Here is a 17382-nt window from a genome sequence, read left to right as displayed (position 1 = left end):
AGAAAGTATGTGGTAATATGTTTTCAACAAAGGTAATTGTGAAATTCACTAAAAATCAGAGAATCACAGTAATTTCTTTATAACAGAAAAAGATTTAACAAATAATAGAATCACAGATTTGGCAGAACTTCAGATGTCTCCTACGCCATGTGCCTCCTCAGCAAACTCCTCTGGTAGTTCCATGATGATTCTGCAACACGCAATGACACAAACTTGGTTTACGTGTACATAAGGAGCATGTACTTGCCCCTCGCTAAGCAACAGTCTTTTTAAGAAGCATTAATTATTAAAGAATTTTTCTTTATTTGAGTCAAAATCTGCCTACTGAAACTATCACCACTTAGCTATCTGCATGCTATTGTTGCTTTTTAAGATATTTATTGAGTTTCTCCAGTGGGCTGTGCTCCGTTTTCAGTTTCTCTGCTGTTAGACACTGTTATGGCCTCATCCACATTAAATTTTTTTTCTGTAAATATATTACCCACCCTCATATCCAAATCCAAATCTGTCTTTTCCTAATTTTATATTTTCAGTTGCTAAAACCATTCATCACAGTGTTGAAATCCTTCCCATATCTTTCTTGGCCATCGTCTCCTGCTATAGCCTGAATAAACACTAATTGTCAGGATATCTCTTGAAGTCAAGTCCAGAATTAATCGCAGCACCCTAAATGTCTGAACGGGGCACTGTGAAATGGAAGCATTCTCTCCTCCTGGAAATAATGACACCTCCAGTCAAAGGTGTGTGTATTGCTTATTTTGTGGTTTTGATCAGCTTACCATTTGCTGACTCATGTTTAACTTTTAGTCATTTGAAACCTCTCAGTTTTGCCACATGAGCTGTTTGAAGCTCAGCCTTCCCGTATTCTATGCAACAATTACTATTGTGAGCCTACTTCAAAGCATGCAATATTTCTATTCAATTTCATCTTTGATTATTAAAAAATAAATATATACTCAGTGTTCTGTGCCAGATGCTGAGAATACAGAAATAAATAAGATGTGCTGTAAAGGCAAGACATCCATCTTCGATTCATAGCTCAGTAGTAGGTAAGGACATTTTTACATGTGAGTCCCATTAATAGCTAAAGCCTCATGATAGAAGTTACTTCTAAGGACCTAAATTCCTTATTAACTGAGTGTTATAGAACAATTGGGTGTGCGGTAGATTGTCGTGGCTGAGTAGTATATTTATTTGCTCTCAATGCCATAACAAGTTTCATAAATATAACATTGTAACACAATCGTATTATCTTGAAGTTTCCTAGGTCACAAGTGCAACCTGGATCCCACAGGGCCAAACTCACATGTGTCAGTGGAGCAGGTGTCCCTTTCCGGTGGGTCTAGGAGAGAATTGACTTCCTTCCTTTCTTTTCCAGCTGTTTGAAGCTGGCAAAAGGCTCCTGTTGGGAACCCTTTCTGTTGTCTTCAAATCCAGCTACCTTGAATGTCTTTGGCCATTCTTATGTAGTCACATTCCCCTTGGACTCTCTTCTGTTTTTCTTTTCTACATATAAGGACTTTGTAATTGCACTTGACCCACATGGATACTTGGAAAATTCAGCATACTCTCCCTATCCTCCAGTCACCTGATAGCAAATGTAATTACAGCTGCAACTGTATTTGACTTTGCCATGTAATGTAATAAATACACAAGTTCTGGACATCTTTAGGATACCATTATTTGTGGACCGCAAGTAGAAACATTAAAGTAAAAGAAAAATGTGAATCAAGTCATGGAGCTGTGGTACAGAAGTGCTGATTCGAAGAGTTTAAGCAATTGAACGTGAATGGAACAAGGGAACCTAGAGGATTCAACTGGGAAACACAGATAAGGTCAAGATGATGAAGAGTCTCAGAGAACAATACAAAATTTGCTTTTTTGAAAGGTTATTTGGTAAGAGAACAGATATGAGGAATGCAAAACTAAAGATAAGAAAATAGCAAATCAACTCTGATTTGGTCAACAGAGTCATCAAGGGGTGTCCAACCTTTTGGCTTCTCTTGGCCACAGTGGAAGAAGAATTGTCTTGGGCCACACAGTAAATACACAAACACTAATGAAAACTGATGAGCAAAAAAAGTTTTAAATAAATTTACGATTTTGTGTCAGGCTGCATTCATAGCCATCCTGGGCTGCATCCTGGCCACATGTGGCCCACAGACCACAAGTTGGATACCCCTGGGTACTTTGTATGGCATCAGAGATGGAGGAAAGTGAAGGGATTTGCTATATCCTAAAGACTTGAGTTCAACAGGACTTGTTGATTGATTATGGAGGAGTTAGGGCAGGACTGGAGTCATGGCTGACTTCCATGTTTCCATCCGAATTCTCTGGGTGAGCCGTGGTATCATTCACTAAGACAGTATGAATTAATGAAGACATAGTGAAGGGGGAGAGGTAATGATAAGAAAAATATCCTGATTTCTATTTTATTTCATGGATACAACCAGTCAACTATTTGAAATCTTATAATTCCATCTTTGTGCCAGCTACAAATATGATTTATAGCCACTTTGTGTTTTTAAAATGGACAAAAATATGGTAAAAAATAGAGTCATCGGTATGCTACTGGGGACCACACTTCAATAGCCACTCTTACATCAATCTGAATTCACTGAATAATATACTATCAGTTTTGACTGTAGTAATAGTCATATCATATTTCTCCATGCATTTCAAATATGAGGAGGGACCCAAAAAAACCTGGAATTATCTTCTGAAGGGCAGGCCCACTGTAGTACAGCCTTCCTCAGCTAGGTGAGTGTTCCAGGAACCCATCTGTATCAGTGTACCAGCAGGAGTTGTTGTGAGAGGCTGCATTTGGCTTCAGTTAATTTTGTGAAGACTCACCATGTTTGCCTGTTTGTTTTGTGATGAGTGATTCATGAGCATACTTGTTCACACTGCACTGTGTTGAGCAGTTTTGACCAAACATGGCAAGACCTTCATGCCCATTCTCCCTATTCACCCCATATCAACCCAAGAACCTTTATTTTTTGTTTCTTGAGATGAAAAATGTCCTCAAGGGGAAATGTTTTGCCAATTTGGAAAAGCTAAAACAAAAAATAGCAGAAGCACTAAAAGTCATCAAAATCTATGAGTTCAAAAACTGGTTTGAGAGTGGAAAAAATATTTCAATAGGTGTATTGCATCCAATGGAGACCACTTTGAAGGTGACTGAAGTTGAAACAAGTGAGAATAAACACGTAATTTTTATAATTAAATTTCAGTTTGGATCCCTCCTCCTATGTCATGTTTTTAATTATGTAAAAAATAATAGAGGGACCACACAGGATAACAAGAGGTTAATTCTTAAGAAAAGAAAGTTCCTTGAAGAAGTAGTCATTGAATTGGAAGAGGTGAGAAGTGAGGATAGACTTACCAAGGAAGGCAGCACCTGGAAGAAGAATGGCATGATCAGAAACATTGAAACAGCATCATTCCAAGTATGGCATGCTTTGGTTTAAACGGAGGTCTAGCTGGGTGGGAGATTTAGAGCCAAGGAACTGGTAGCAACCTGGTTCATAGCTGCAGTTATTTTAAATTGAATTTGAATGTCTTAGGGCAGGATAGGCACTCTCCGTATTTCCATAGTCTCTCTAATTTCCTGTGGTGTGCCCTAAGCATATATTCACATTGATATTGCTTACCTAGTGCCTTAGATACATGGTTTGTGACCCTAGATTTAGAAACTTATTTTGCACTCAATACACTGCCAATTAGCGTGTGTGTGTGTGTGCATGCCATTATTAGAAATTGACTTTAGGAAGACATTGTAATGGTAGAATGGATTGCAAGTTGTAGTATTGAAGGAGGATGGAATCATTAAAGGAAGATAAGTGAGTTAGAAGGTTGTAAAACAGTTCATGGAAAAGGCAGTGGACCCTAAACTATTATGATAATCATTGGGAAAAGAAAGGAGAGGTCAAATGTGAAAGACTATATTCCAAATTTCTCTAGGGAATGGTTTGGGTCTTGTTCTTTTTGTGGTGCTTAATGTGGGGCAAGACACAAGGTAGGTGCTTAGTAAATAAATGGAGGAATTGAATTGGATGTGAGAGGTGAAAGGAAGTAACTGAAGATGACTTTAAAAGCCTTAATATGAACAATTAGAAGTATCATGTTTCTGAAAGACTCTATGGGAGAGTAAATTTTATCTTATATAAAGTTCAGAAGAGATAATCAGGAAGACACATTCAACACAGAGGTCAACACAAGAATATGACCCTTAGGGTGGAGGACCTAATTAAAAGAGAGTATGAAAATGTTTAACTTAGAGATAATGGTTCATTTTAATTCGTCCAACAAAAATATGTATCAAGATAAGCTATAGATAAGTAACTGTTTAGAAAAAAATTCAGATCATTTAGTGCAGACAGTTATTTTATGGATGACAAAATTGAGAGACAGATGTTTGGTTATCCATGAAATAAATATAAGACTTGATCGTGCGAGGTAAAAGGATGCTCTTTGAATCTTTTCAACACCTTACTTCAATGCTTTCTGCTTCACACTAAAAAAAAAATAAATAAAAATAAAACAAAATGCCTGTATGGTCTCATTCTCTGCTTTATCTTGCCAACTCTGAAGTTGATCCATTTGGAAAATTCAGGTATAGACTGTTTAATACTTAGAGACTTGAAAATAGCTCTCTCTCAATTTCAAGACCTAATATAAAAGATGGCACTGCAAGAAAGTCTAGGCTGAAAGCCACCAGCTTTATTTTACTAATTCCAAGTATTTAGGCCTGGCCACACTGATTTTCTCATTTTTTGAGTCAAATTGTTGGAATGAAACAAATTATATCCTCCAGTTTTAAATTTCACATACTTATAAATGGTGAGTAAATGTCAGTGGAGTTCGTTGGAGCCCACGGGTTCTGTGTAGGTGTCTCAGGACCACCACTGGGGGTTAGGAGCATAGAGCGGGCAGGCCTTAGAGCCCTCGTCCAGATTCAAACAGAGTACAGGAGCCTTTCCCAGGATAAAAGAAGTGTCCCTTATTTTAAATTATTTGAAAACTACTAGAGGTTATTAATCTCAGAGTTTTAGCCAGCATTTCATAGTTTTTGAGTTTATGGATTACATTAAAACAATCCAAATCCTGCTACTTCTAATGAGTAAATCATGAACATTCAGTTTTACTGTAAAAGTACCATGAAACCGTGAGCCCGGTGGGAAGCAGCATCTCTGGTTCCTTAGTCAGGCCAAGGCCACATTGAGAGGCCAGGGTTTCAAGTGTTCACAACTAAATGAGAGGCTTTCCACTGTGAGGAAAAGAAACACATGTTGAGACATTTTTTTAGAAGCAACAAATAATGTTTTCATATATATTTTACCATTGCTGTTTGTAAGCCAAATTTATTTTCTGTTATAATTTACAGAACAGTTATTCCAAAGGCCCATTGAAACAGCAGAAAGTTAGTGATAGATAAAATTTAGGTTAGGGTGGTCTGGGTGGTGAATCCCTAGAAAACAGAACACATAAACAAGAGATTTAGAAGGGCCCCCAAACTAACTCCAGTATCTTATTTTACTTCATTTTTAAAGTTTGTCTAGCCCTGTCTAAATAAAAGTAGCTTTGTTCTTCCTACTTATATTATTCTTGTAAAATAATAAATTGGTACAGGATGGGAATATATTCTCAGTATCTTCTGTATAAAGTGATATTATTGTAATTTTCCATTCTCAGCAGCTCCATCTTTTATTCATAAATACTTGTTTATGATTTGTAAAGGAAGTTCTCCAACTTCACTTTCTCTTCTTGTCCTCTTCAAACAATAGTACTGGTGGTTCTGATTGAGGTGAAGTTATAGATTAGTGCATTAAATTAATATGTTCATTTAATTTTCAATTTTTAAAACATTTTCTTATCTAGTATCTTATAATAACTCTGAGATAAAGGGGCAATGATATTTGATTCCTTTTTGGCAGATAAGAAAGTTTAACTGAGTAGGTAACTTTCCGAAATCACACAATGATGGTGAGGTCCTTGTAGGGTGAGTTCCCAGATACGTATTCTTCCTCAGGAGAGTTGGAGGCTGATGTGCTGTGGCATATGGTGAGGGTTGGAGATTTAGGGAATCAGGATCCATGATGCATTTACAAATCCAGCATTGTCCAACTTGTCATTGTGGACACTAGTCCCTTAGGCCGGTCCCTGTCACTCAAGGAGAAAGTCAGGTTTAGAAATGTTGAGGTCTTTTCAATGGCCATGGAGATGTGTTATTTCCTTCACTGTATTGCCCACAGTTCCCTTTATAACATGCATGTTACTCCAGATTGTCTAATTACTTTATGACTAGGTGATTTATTTACACCAAAAAATTCCCTATTGGTAGATTTCATATCTTATACTTCAGTCATTATATATTTTTAAAATACCTTCTGTGTTCCTGATATCATAATACAACATCAATATCTCCCAGGACACCTAATACACTGCTACAGTTGGTGTACGAAAACCCTTGCTGATTGTTTTAATGTAGAAGGCTTTAGAAAGCTGTCATTTTTGTTTCTTAAACTGCGGTTCATATATTTAACTTAATTCTGCCAGATACCAAAGGTTCTATAACATCACCTACATGAGGTTATGTCAAGAAAAAATGCTGTAAACAAGAACATAAAAATGATTTGTGTGGTTTGCTGTCACCTTTTCCCCAGATTTTCCACAGATTTCTTTAATATATCCTGCAAAATGTTAGAATAAAACAAGCTCAGGATCTCTTCAAAGAGAACTTTGATATTATTTTTACTCTTTTTCATTTTTAAAGGTTTTATGTGTATTGTTCCCTTCTTTTTTCTTCTTTGAGTATGTGTGTGTATGGATATATAAGATATATATAATTTTACAGGGCTACCCTTACACAGGGGTATACACTCATGGAAAGTAGCACCCACATACCCACATCTACTCACTCTGGCTGGGGGAGAAGTAAACAACAAGGCCTGAGAATGAAAAACAGGAAGCCCTAGACCTTAATAAGCACAGTGTAAAGCACAGACCCTCCTTTTATGACTCATCCCACCTTATTTTTGTCACTGTAAAAGCATTGACTATTGTAGATGCTCTGGCACCACATAGTTAAGAAAGATTTTCGATTTTATGGCATCGGCAACTCCAGCAATGAGAACCTCAGAAATCGCAATGGAATTCAGATTATCGATCTGGAGACTTGCTGCAGATGTTTGAATTCTGTGGGTTTGGAAATATGTGAAAAATCAGAATCAAAAGCCAATTTATTGCTTTAGAATATGTTTCATTTATGTTGGGGGCTGTAGTTTAAGTACTTATGTCTGCTGAATAGTTCTTTAGCAAATGTTCTGTAGAAAATACATAATCTTTTTTTCAAGCTGTGTCTTCAGTCTTAACTCTCTGTTTGACAGATATATCTTTAAGTCATCTATATTTGGAAATAACTTTCAGTCTGTCTACAGGAATCTGGAATTTGCTTTCCAGAATTGGTACTTTATTTGAAATCTGTTATGATTCCTTGAGCATTCAACATGCTGCAGAGAATGCTTTCAGAGAGATTTTTTTCCTTGTAAAAGTAAACTAGTTTATTCTTTAAACTCAATTGTACTTGTAATATTCTCCATTAATAATACAAAATATATTATAGGTCTATTTAAATATACTTTCAAAGCATTACTTTCTGGAGAATAGCTAGTATATATGTTCTTTATATTAAGCAATTCATTTGATAAGAAAATTAAAAATTTTTAATAAGTAGGAGTTTGGGTTTTAAAGTAATTTAGTGATAATCCCATAGAGCATCATACCAAAACTGAATCATAGGGAGAACACAATATCTCTTTCCATTTCTTTTCTCACATCCTAGGAACATATGCATCTGGTTTATTTGGTATTTCATAAAATGTGTTATCATTTTGGAAACCAACTATAGTAGAAGATCACTTGAAGAAAGTCTTTTGAAATATCTGACCTTAAAATTAGAACACATTATTTGAAAAGGGTTCCAGATAGAAGCTGTAAAATTGCTTGTGTTTAAAAAATAAAACTCTAACAAAATATTTGTGAGTTGCATTGAAAGCAACAGAAAATGCTGTAAATCTATGTAAGGACCAGTTCTAAGAGGAAATGAACTGGCATAGAAAAAGAAAAGAAGATAAGTTTAAAGTAAAAAGATCCTTCAAAGAGATATAGAATGACATAAAGCTACTGAAACACTACTGGATGAGACCCAAACTAGTCAACTTAATAGAGAACTTTATCTTCAAGCTTGGTAAATTACTAGACCTAGAACAAGTCAAGTAATATTTGGAAATTGTGTGACCTTTCAAATCTGAACTAAACTTGTCCAATAATTTTCTAGTAAAAACTGGTGAAAAGGTATATTCTTGCCTGATGATCCAATCCATTGTAATCGATTGTTACTGCTATTGTTTCTGTTTTTGCTGGCATCGATTTTATGAAGGAGCAATTTATAATAAAAAGCACACATTTCAAAAGTACAGTCAGATGAATTTTGACAGTTGGGCATACTTGTGAAACCACACCATCATCAAGATAGATAGCATTTTTGTTACTTCCAAAACATCATTCGTGCTTCTTTGTCTAGTACATTCCTATTCCCATTACACAATCTGATAAGCAGTAGAACTACTTGACAACAAAGTTGTTGCTCTTAATAATTTACTCTATTTCATTTAAAAACAGAAAAGATGTTTTATGTTATTTCTCTTATCAAAACACTACAATTTCTCTCCATTTATTTTAAACCCGAAATCAATGGTAATACTGTAGGTACCTGGCATGATATTATTTGTTTCCACGTGACCTCTCAGACCCCCCCACTCTCTCCCTGTGTCACACTGAACTCCTTGCTGTTCCTCAGGCTCCTGACACATCCATTGAAGGGCCATCACTACAGTGCCTCTTTCACTAGGCTTGCTTTGACTCACTCAGGTCTTTGAGGTCTGCTCAGATTTTACCTCACTGAGGTGTATCCTGAGCTGTTCTATTAAATACTGCAACCTCCCACCTCTTGCCTTCTGCTCTCCCAATTCTTTCTACCCTTATATGCTTTCCCTCTTTTTGGTCCATAGTGCATATTATTTTCTAATACCTAAATGAATTACTCATTTTACTGGTGCAGTGTTTTTTGTCTATCTATGTCTGCAGAATACAATCCCCTCAAGAGAAGTTATCTTTGTCAGTGTTGTTACTTGATTTATCCCAAATATTTAGAATAGTGTTTTCTTAGTTGGCACAGCTGTTAACAATTGTTATAGACTGGCCGACCTAATCAACAAACGTGTTTGCAGATTGAGGAAGTCCACACAGTTCTGCAGATGAGGAAGTCCAAGATCAAGGTTCTGACAGATTTGGTGTGTGGCGAGTGTTCTCTCCTTGGTCTGTAGATGGCCATCTTCTCCATTTATTCTTAGAGAGAGAGAGAACAAATTCTTTTGTCTCTGATAAGGCTGCTAATATCTTTTATGTGGGTTGCATCCTCATAACTTAATTACCTCCCCAAATCCCCACTTCCTAATATTATCTAGGGGGGTTAGCATTTCAACATATGAATTGTAAGGGCCAAAATCATTTAGTCAATAACAGTGTCTTGCATATAGTAGGTTCCCATTAAATATGTTTAGGATATGAGGAGAAATAATTTTGGTCTTCTTGCCCTATCAACTAATTTTTCTTCTCAGAAGAAATGGCATTAAACAACATTTGGGTGACTTAGGGACATTACTATCCAGGTCTATAACAGCACTCTATATAGAATAAGAAATAGTTTACTGTTTTAATCTCCTCTATGATCTTGTGTTTCATGTTTTATTAGATCACAATATCAGTGATTTCCTGGATTGCATCTTAGAGTTGGGAGGAGCCTGAGAGACTTTTGAGATAACTAGGTCTAAAAATCTCAACTTTGGGAGCTTTGGAGTGTTGCAGACCAATGACATTTCACAAGGGTTTTGAATTTGAAATCCTTTAGATGAAACTTCTTGACAAATCACTTATTTGTCTTAAGCCACCCTGACTCATTCCTTTTAGAGTAGAGTCTGACCCTGATACACAGTTAACTAGACTGCCTCTAATAAAATGTATTTTAGGGAAGAGAAAATAGACAAGTGGTGAAGCAAGTTGTCTGCAATATGATGACTTGGTGCCATTTTCCTGGAAGGGAAAAGCAATCCAATATTGTGGAAGCATTTGCCAATCCACCAGAGTAAAGATTAATGAGAAAATGTTATAATTTCTGCCCTTTTAATTTACCTTTTTATTCAGTTCTTTAGTGAACATCCACAAAATGGCTCATTGTTTCTGGTCATTTAGCACAAATGTGTGCTTTATTTCAGCATCATAAACTACTCTTAAATGGTCTTGGGCATACAGAAGGTTCCATTAAACTTGGTGAAGGGAAAAGTGATTGAATCATTTATTACTTACTTTTGTGGTGAGTTGTTTGTGGTGGGAACCCTATTCAAAGTGAAAATATTTTATTTACTAGTATTTCATGTTACTTGCTGCAAAAGCAGTAGTGACTACATTTGATATGAGGGGGATGGGGAGTAACATGGAGGAATAATATCAGTATCATTTCATATTTTCAGGAAGAATATAATCTTGGGGAAAGGCCAGGACACTTTTGTTTCCTAGTCAGAAAAGTATTAGGTTGCTATTTTGAACTACATCGACATAATTTATGTTTTTAAATTAAATTTCTCTTGCTAAATTTTCTTTCAATTATTAATTTAAAATGTAAAACAGCATCTCTCAAATGATATGTTTTTCTAGTAGATTGAGTAATATAAAATATATCTTGGTAAGTTTATTTTTCTTGCTGAGGTAATTTCTATATATTGTATAACCACATAGAGAGCCCGCCATTTTATTAGCAGTAATTTTTACATTGATCTTTGTAGGCGTTGGTGGTAAATATTTCTCGTGTTCACTGGGCCTGAACAATGTAAAATAAATTTACACAGTGAAGAGCTCTCCATTTTATTCCATCTGTTTGTATACATACAGAAAATATTTATTAAATGTTTCTGCTTCCATGGGAGGCATGTAGAAAGGAAATTCTGCATGAGTAATCAGGGTCAAATCTTCAACTTTTTTCCAATTGACTTAAATTCTCTTTGCCGAAAATAATGAACAATTACTGACAGTCTCACCAATTTCATTTGTCAAAACTCTGAGAATAAGTCAAGACTTTAATAAATGAAGGGCTGGGAAATCCTGAAGGATGCATTTATTAATGAAGACATTTTGTTTACCAAAAATCACTCCATATTTGTGAATGTACACCCTGAGTTTTATTTATGTCATTGTAATTACCATATTTTCCTAAAACAATCAAAGATGATGCTATCAATTCAGTAAAAATTAGAATCACATAGTAAAGATTTGTTTTACACTAACATTTTATTTATACAACACAAGGCATTTTAGATATGAGAACAGCTTCTAAGAAGCATCTTCTGGTCTTTTAATTATTAAACAATTTAAATGAGACAACCAAACCAAATTCCATATCAAGCCCTATTTAAAAATGTTCTAGTGAGGCTGCCTTTTATATTACAGTTCTCATAAAGAATTCTATGCAAATGTCAAATGTTTTGTCGTGGGAAAGCCCTTAGTAGTATTCAGAATACTAAGCTGAATAGATTTAACTATTAAATGTTTGTCTTTTTTGGCTTTAGTCAAACTATCAGTAAACGAAAAGAGTTTCAACAATGCATTAATCTACTTTAAATTAACAGGTATTAATATGTACATCTATAAACACATGTGGGTCACCTGGGTCTTTCAGAGAACAGAGGCTCAGAGGCCCTGACTACAGGGATACAATTATCTGTTGAGAGGTAACAACTGTTGAAAGAGAAGAGAAAGGAAGCAGAATGAGAGGTGGGTGGGGCATGGGATAAACCTCTAACTATAATACAGATCCGAATGTCTCTCAGCCACCTCTGTGGATTGCTCTGGAGCAAGATTGCTCATTAGAGGAGTTCCAGGTTGGGTAACAATCACCAGGTCCCCATACCCTCCCCTGACCCTCCCAATGCTAGCTATTGGCTACGGGCTGTCCAGGAAAGCATGGCCTCAGCAGATCCTGAAAATGCTCATTGGTATCAGTTGTCACATAACTGTACTCCTTGCAGCTGAATAGTGTGTTATTGAAAGGAACACTGACTGGCATATGGCAGCTGACATGCCGTCATGTGTTCCAACATATAATAAGCTTTTATACACATATATTTATGAGTAAATGTGTCTGTGTACAATGTATCAAGTGTGTTTAAATACAGAATGACCATGTAGTTTGCAATGCATATCAATAGATCTAGACTCAATAGATTTTTTAAAGTTTGTAGATTCTTCTCAATGGTTAAGAAGTCCATGTCAAGTTAATTCTGAAAGATCAAACCATTCACCTGTCAAGTGAGTATGTGAAGGTCAGACTGACGAGGGACTCTTGTTTTTGATCACTATAAGCATTGTTGCCTTTGCAAAGTCACCAAATTAATTCTGCATCAATGAATATTATTTTTTGAGTGGGGATAAAGGTTCTAAATTGTGAAGGATTGATAAATTGTGATACCTGAAGCAAAGAACCTGAAATTTATCCATCCTTAGGAGAGACATGTTGATCTTTTGATTCCTAATAGCTGAATAAAAACAGCTAGTTATAAGAAACAATACAACTTCTATCGATAATTATTCTTTTTAAAATTATTCTTGATATTATATTTCCATTTTCAAGGCTTTATCTAGTGAAACATGCTTACTCAATGTCATCTTCTGTGTCAGGGTTCTTCACCTGCTGTATTTTCTGCATCTCAGATGCTGGCAATACAAGAGCCCATGCTTCATTGTAATCCTGGTCCAACTGCCACTTCTCTGTCCAACTGGAAACAGCAGCTCTTATCACTATCTTATTTTCTGCCTTAAAAAATAGGTATTCCTCTGTGGTATTATATAAAATAGTGATTCCTTTGTTTAACTTAACAAAATTGCATGCTCTGTAATGGCAGAGATTTTTTTCTATATTGTATGCTCTTGTATCCCCAGCTCCTATAATAGAGTATGTCCTTTATAGTTGGCACTCAAAAAATATTCATGGGATGAATGACTGGGTGGATGGCGAATGCATGAGGAAACAAATAAACACATTGAGTGGTCAATGTGTTGCAAGAGAGCAAGAGTTTACCCAGATCTGGGCTTATGCCACATTCCCAGTTCAGGAGAAGTTGTACCATCATATGGAAATGTGGATTTTTTTTCTCCCCCCAAAATATTCAATTTAGCAACATATGTTAGAGAGAAAGGATGTCTCTTAAACCTTGGCATGCAATTTCATGAAAGCAGCAGTCTGTGTTAACCAATCATTGCTGCAAGTAATGACCAATTAATTTATATATAGAAATCTCCTTCTCTTCTTTTAAGTATTTGTGAGTCTTTCAAATAATTGTCAGTTAGGTCAAGGGGAATCTCACAGTCTTCTGATAGATTGCATAATCATTTTTTACATATACAGGAATAAGCACAGACAATTCCATGTATGTCCACTAGGAAGTGGGGGACGGGCAGGCAGATAGGGGCTTTGCAACTGACTTGCTGTCTTGTCCTTCGTGGTCAGTCTGGTCATCATGTAGCGTCCCATCAGTAAGGCTAAAATTAGTATTGATTTCAACTTGCCACTTTTCTATTTATTCTGCTTCTGAAGCAGCAATGTAGGAGATACTCTCTTCTCCACATCATCATATCGGGGTTCACTTGGTTGGCCTCCTTCTTCATTTGCTATTGAATGCTAGAAGTATAGATCTTTCAATAAATCACTAATATTTTCCCTTAAAAAATCGATAGTTACTGATAGACTGTCTCCCTGGCTGGGAATTTTGACCTTGAGGAAACTATAGAATATCTTTTTTTTTCCAGAGCAAGAAATCTAAGTCTCTAGTGAGTAAAATATTGACATTTATAAATAAATATATGCTATGTTTTTGTTAAACTGGGATTAAAAACGTAAATTTTGCAATATTTCATTGAAGCTTTATAAATCTGTTCTTATATTCCTAATGTTGAAATATAATTTAAGAACCATAATCATAATGAAGAGAAATCTGATTATTAGCAGTTTGTATTTTGTACATAACAATGGAACAGAAATCAGATACCGTGCTGTTCACTACTGCAGTGGTATGTAGACATCCGATTTCAGAATTGAGCCATTATGAGCTGGTAAGGTGATAATAAAATGAAATTTTCAGTGCAGGATTCTGTTTGTGTTTTTTGGTTTAATATTAAATGTAAATTGAAAAAAAAATTTCTCCATAGATGCTATTTTAGGAAGAACCAAAAGTTCTGATACATTTATTCAATGCTTAGTTCCTAAAGGATAAAGATAATGTCCTTTCCAAGTTATGCAAAGTATGGTGATACAGTTGTTTTTAAAGCCAGAGATTCACTCATTTCACCATATGTGTCATGGATTCAGTGTGTAATAGTATGATATTGCTAGCCTGCACACCTCTCTAAACAAAAGCTCTCTTTAGACCTTTTAGATGACCTGTAAGATAAGGAAGCTTTATATTTAGTAGTTTAGAACTCTGTCCAGTACATACATTTGTGTTTGAGTTAAATATAAACAATCTCTATATTAATGTGAAATCTTAAAGACTTAAGATGGGAACATGAATACTAAGGTGTTATTAGCATGCAGCATTATAAAGATTTTAATGTTGATGAACTAGATTTATTTGAAAGATAATGTATTTAGAAAAAATGCCTTTTTATTAATTATTGGAAAAGAGCTGATAGAAAAGACTTAAATGTTCTATAAGGACTAACCTGATGCTATCCTAAATGCCATATCTTCCTAAATGTATATTATATAGTGCATTCAATTGTTCTGTTTATGATTTTTTAAATTTATAAGTACTTATAAAAGTTTTATAGTATTTATAATTTTAAAAAATTGCTTATGATGTAATAGTAGAACATAAATCAATGATGCAACCCATCTTATTTTATATTTAAGTGAAAAATTCTTTATATCTGAAAAAATCTACCAGTTGCACTACAGTGTTTCATTATTTTGAATCTCAGGTTCAAAATTTAAATTTAAATTGGGAAGGAAGCTACTACCAGAATTGTTTTTCATTCATTGGGATGGAAGATAATTTTAATTTGCCTGAATTTAAGGAATGTTTATTGAACATTTACTATGTATGTAAGAGTTGGTGATAGGTAGCATGGAGAAAGGAGAAAATAGTTACTATCTTTAAGTAACAAAACATAATCACATGCAAGTGAGTGTACGAATCCACAGGAACACAGCGTTCTGGGTGTTCCGGAGAGCTCAGAGGACACTGGCAGCCTAGGGGCCAGTTCAGAAAACTTCATGAAAGAGGATACATCTCATACGAATTCATTTGAAATCTTTCTGGAATTTGAAATACATTAAAGAGTAGTACAGGAGTCTTGCGGTTCATGACATTAAAACTCTTTATCAGTTTCCACATAGCCAGAGTGATCTTTTTTAGGGAAAGAGTGAAAAATGATCAAGTTGTGACTGAATATAATGAAAATCTTAGATGCTGTGCTAAGATTAGACTTTACTTTTAGGTTATAGGAGTCTGATTTGTAAAGGAGAATACCAATTAGATATGTTATAATCTGGTATTTCCAAACAACAAGGATGCTTTTCCATGTTGTGACAACTATAAAAAACAGGGAAGCAAATTCTTACAAAAGGTAGTTATCAAATCCATCAGGTAAAGAGAAACTGTTTCTTAATCAGAGATAGTACGTAAGTAGTGATTTGTGCTAATTATGCTATAAAAATTCAACAAGACTTAAGCCACAGAATTAAGATAGAGTACCTGTATCATTGTTCTGATGTTTTGTGATTATTGAAACAACATTGTTAGGGCAATTAGGAATCTGCTATTGTCAAAGCAAAAGTACATATAAATGCAAGGAACATTAGACTTTTTCCTGAAGCTAGTATCTATTACAATTACTGTGCTTAAAGTTTTTCTGCAAAAAGAGAGGAGGGAGGGGGAAGAACGGCTGGTAGAGAAGGAGGAAAGGAAGAAATGAGGGGACCAAGGAAAGAAGGAAAAAAATGTCTAGTCTGTTTTAACTCTCCCAATTACTTGGTTCATTTTACAGCCCTCCGTTTTACTTTGCTTTTTCTTCTATTCTTGTCCCTCCCACATGAGCATCACCTGTCCTTTAAACCATTCATAATGCTACCAGACCCCTGTCAAGTTCTTTCCTCTCAATACTGAATGTGGCGTGTGATTTCTGACAAAATTAAATAAGAATAAAACTAAAATTCAGCTACCTTTAACTTAACCATATGACTTCCTTTCCTTACAATCTGTATACTTTGTGTCTTGACCATTCCCCACATTGTTCTTTGTACAATTTTTTTAAGATTTTATTTATTTATTTTTAGAGAGGGAAGAGAGGGAGAAAGAGAGAGAGAGAGAAACATCAATGTGCGGTTGCTGAGGGCTGTGGCCTGCAATGCCTTGGTTCGCAGCCCGTGCTCAATCCACTGAGCTATGCCAGCCAGGGCTCTTTGTACAATTTTTAAAGTTTAAAAAATATTTTGGGTTAATAGTCATGCCATTTATTTTCTGGAAGTTCTACAATTCAATATAAAGTTGAATCAATACAAAGTTGACTTTGCATGGAGTAGACAAATCAAGATGAGCATGAGATATTATTTGTAGGGCATTTCTAGCTTTATTCTGATAAGTTTGGGGTTTGTTTAAAATTTATTTGCAATTACAGTTGACATACAGCATAATATTGTTCTCAGATGTGCAACATGCAGCATCAACATTTATATACCTTACAAAACAATCACCACAGTAACTCCAGTAACCATTTGTCACTGTGTGTACTTATGATGTTATTGAGTATATTCTGTATGCTGCACATTACATCCCAAGGACTTATTTCATAACTGGACATTTGTATTTCTTATTCTCTTCCCCCTTGATGCCAAACCCCCTACCTTCCCCCTCTGGCAACCATCAGTTTGTTCCCTATATCTGTGAGTTTGTTTCTGTCTTACTTTGTTTGTTTTTTTACATTACACATATAGATGAAATTATACAGTATTTGGGTTTTTTTTGTCCAGTTTATTTTGCTTAACATAATACTCTAGGTCCATCTTTGTCACAAATGGTAAGGTTGCATTATTTTTATGGATGAATACTATTCCATTGTGTATATGTACCTTGTATTCTTTATCCATTCATCTATCGATGGACAGCCAGGTTGCTTCCATAGCCTAGCTGTTGTAAATAATGCTTGACTGAACATAATGGTGCATATGTCTTTTCAAATTATTGTTTTTTCAATAAGTGCCAAGAAGTGCAATTT

The 17382-nt window shown here is 35.2% G+C and overlaps 1 protein-coding gene across 32 annotated transcripts in view; it reads left to right on the top strand.

Moving 5' to 3' along the window:
- Window positions 1-17382, top strand: part of NRXN1 (neurexin 1) — a 1086661-nt gene that overhangs the window by 124634 nt on the left and 944645 nt on the right. The gene's annotated exons all lie outside the window — the stretch shown is intronic.

This window comes from Phyllostomus discolor, chromosome 6 (genome assembly GCF_004126475.2).
Source record: "Phyllostomus discolor isolate MPI-MPIP mPhyDis1 chromosome 6, mPhyDis1.pri.v3, whole genome shotgun sequence".
Lineage (NCBI taxonomy): Eukaryota > Metazoa > Chordata > Mammalia > Chiroptera > Phyllostomidae > Phyllostomus > Phyllostomus discolor.
The sequence above is the reverse complement of the archived record's forward strand: the minus strand, read 5'-3'. Positions and strand labels throughout refer to the sequence as shown.